The sequence below is a fragment of the Triticum urartu genome, chromosome 5 (genome assembly GCF_003073215.2).
Source record: "Triticum urartu cultivar G1812 chromosome 5, Tu2.1, whole genome shotgun sequence".
NCBI classification, from domain to species: domain Eukaryota; kingdom Viridiplantae; phylum Streptophyta; class Magnoliopsida; order Poales; family Poaceae; genus Triticum; species Triticum urartu.
The window spans coordinates 597,689,646-597,693,177 of NC_053026.1; the positions used below are offsets into that span (position 1 = coordinate 597,689,646).

At 43.9% G+C, this 3,532-nt stretch overlaps 1 pseudogene; it reads right to left on the minus strand.

The window, feature by feature from the left end:
* Window positions 1-2,117: 2,117 nt before the first annotated feature.
* Window positions 2,118-2,248, minus strand: LOC125511938 (annotated as a pseudogene).
* Window positions 2,249-3,532: the final 1,284 nt, after the last annotated feature.

Consider the following 3,532-nt stretch of genomic DNA (forward strand, 5'->3'; position numbering starts at 1 on the left):
TTTTACCGTAGACGATAAACGATGGACATTGCATGCTCCAACCTCTTGAGCGTTAGCGCACTTAGCTATGACTATGGCTCACTTATGTCTAGCAAGTCTTGCGTACAGGCAAGCCAGCCAGGAAGCTATTGTTTCCAGATGCCTCCTCTTCTTATTCGACTGACATGTAGCTTGCCTGTGAAACTTGGTTATTATTTTTCAAATTCCTCTAAGTTTTTCCAGCTACACTTCTAACATAGTTAGACGATTTGGTCGTGTTGGCTTGCTCTTTAGCATGAAGATAACATACTACTATTTATCGTGGAGGCCACTGGCTAGACGACCACTCTCGCTTTGAGATCATGATGAAGAGATGTACTGCATCATAACTCACAAATTATGTTAGTCACCAACCATTCATGGGTTGCCGGTAAGTTAGGTATGACCTTACACAGGTCCATCTTATTAATGGTTGTGATGACTGCACATGTATCATGTATGACTTTGAAATTGTATGTAGCATGCGAAATAATTGATGGAAATTGACTGTCGGAACAAACTCTTGTGGGAGGAAGGAATTACCTATTTTTAAGGAATAATGAGTGTATGGTGCCGTTTTATATCATGGTTCACCATATATAAAGGCTACTAGACTTCTGTAAACCACATAGAGCCCGCGTTTATCCACGACTTTCTACTATGTTTTTATGGGCTGCTAGCTGTTTCGTGGTCGTTTAGCGAATTCCTTGTGAAAAGTTTGTTGCAATCATAAACTGTAGGTGCTAGAGCAAGAGAGGCATTATAGGCTGGCATAACTGTCACCGTATTTATCATTAAAATTTGTGTCCGCTTTGTGTTCTTCTTCGCAAAAAAAAAAATCATCAACTTGCTTTGTACTAATGTAGAACGCTTTGGTGCAGTAGCCCACAACACTTGGTCGTATCTGCTCCACGAGTGACAAGTTTTAACTTCTAGGCTGCTTTGATCTAATCCCTGTCTGCTCTGCACACTTCAGCATGTGCTTTGTCTTAAAATGAATAGTACGTACTAGAACAGAATCGCGCAAAAGGAACACCAAGACTGTTGATTCAGTCAGTTGGGGCAGTTGCAATGGGTAATCAGCCCTGCTTGTACATTGATTTAATCTGCTCAGGGGACTGAAACATATCCCACGATTCATGTGGACGCGTAATGTAGTGCAGATAGTTCATCTTGGTCATTTTGCAGTCTTGTTGTGCCACACTTGTATCAGAAGTTCAGAACCCTCCTGTGTTGTGTACCTTCAGTTCCTTCCATGAATGGCCTCTTCTTTTCTCATGTTGAAAGAACGCACTGCCTGAACATATGAGAGGCTGGAGCCAGCGTGCAGTTCAGCATGCATGGAAAATGTTGTTCATCTTTATTTAAGCCAGCTCTACCAGTCTGGTTCCGAAAAATTGCTCTTCCAGCAGAGAACTGAACAGGAAAGTGGCCTTTTTGCAGCATGTGCCGTAGATGTTCACGGCGGGCAGGAGCTCTGAAGTTGTTGCAGGTAGTTCCATCCTCTAGTGTTTAGAGCTTAGTTAGAGACGGTGTTTGATTCCTTGCTGGTTATTCTTATTTTGCTGGAAGCCTTGTCAATGTGTGAGCAAGGGATTCTCCTACTGGACGGGCGCATATGGTTTGGTTATAGTTTGCAGTGTTGTTTTTTCAGTTCACCGCAACTTAGTTTCAGGGAAGGTCAGATCATATATGACGGCTCCCTCTGGTTGTGCAACAAATGAAACATACCAGACAAGGATTGGATTGCAAAAACAGACCGCATGTGCAAGCCAGGCCAGGGACCAAAACTTAATTTAAAAGAATTGGCAGGGGCTGCGCGAACGCATATCTACTCTATCACAAATTATGACGTTCATTCTCCCACTTGGGGAGACGATGGACCAACGCACCCACCATTACTGAAATATTGCTCAAAGAAACTTGGATCAGAAGTGCAGAACACTCCCTCCATTACTGAAATATTTTTCCAAAAAAGATGAACCACACCAGGAACTGTATGTACCAGAGACCAGATGACCCAGCCAAGGGACTGTATTGTAAAACCGGGCTTCTTTAGCAACCAAGGCCAGGGACAAAGATTTAATTTAAAAGAATTGGCAGGGGCCGCGCGAACGCGTACCCCCTCTTGGGGAGATGATGGGCCAACGCACCCACCAAGTGCAATGTGGGCCATTGACCCAGGCCACGGGCCTTCTTGATCGCCCGTCGACCCCGTCCAGGTAAGTAAGGAGGATGCAGCACCTCGCCCTCCTCTTATAGCCTGCTCTCCCTCTCGATTCCCCTCGGCTAGGCGAGGTGGTACTAAAAACCGAAGCACGCAACGGCAGCGGGCGTGAAGGGGAGTCACGGGAGGCGCGCGGTCTGGGGAGGTTCGTTCCAGCGGGCTCGCGTTTGACCTGTATGGGCCTGAAGATAGGCGTGTGGGCTTGAAGAGCCGTAGCAGCTTTTGTGCCATTGCCCTCAAAAAATAAATATGCTAGGATTCTTCTCGTGCAGTTTGTTGCTCTCTCCTGAGAAAAATATTGAACCCATGGAAATTATTTCACTGTAATAAGAGATGGCATAATGGCAATTCTAAAAAAACTCAGGGCAACTATGAAATAAGCTCATTGCAATTTCATCTTTTTACTTAATATACTTTCTCTCCTTTTTCTTTTGTTGTGCGGAATTTATTTATTTGCAACGAGGCAAAAGACTTGTCATTTCATTGATTAATGAGAGAGTTAAAATTGCTCTGTTAATTTGTAAAGAAACAAGGCTAAAACCGACATAATCCAAACCATAGAAAATGAGCACCATCGGCCAACCTGGCCGCCGACATGGATCATATATAGCTATAAAGAAGAAAAGACATCCATCAAGGGGCCGCAAGCATCATAGTTATCATTGGTTGCCTCTGAACAAGGGACTCCGACTTCACTGAACAACCCCATCGACAAAGCTAGTGTGCAAACAGCTGCATAAAAGGCAACATATGCCAACAGTGGGCCACACGCGCCAACGAACAACATCTCCGACTTTGAGGACGATCGCGAGGGGAAAGCGCGGGGCTTGCGCGGACCAAGTGCTCCGCAAACAGCCACCGAGTGTGTATCATTGTCACCACACGAACATAACTCACCACAGCTCTGATTCCACAACAACCAAGCAAAACCACAGAAGAGCACATCAGACACGCCAGAAAAGAACCAACTAGTAGAACCCGATCCGCGACCCCAACATAAGATAGATTTTTAGTTGTTATTGGTAGTTTAGATTCATTCCGATGATTTTCTTAATATAGCTAAGCTCAAAGTAATTATATTGGGAACCATGTGTATAGTACGAGTAGCCACGCATCGACATTGCCAAGACAAAAGATATCCCAATCTATTTTAACACAAATATGGATAAGAAAATGGATATATTCGTGTCCAAATAAAATTACATGAGCTAATTAACCAATTTTAGCCCCAGTATGCCAATTATCGAACATAAAAGCCTAATGAGTTGTCAATTTCAAATTTTACAT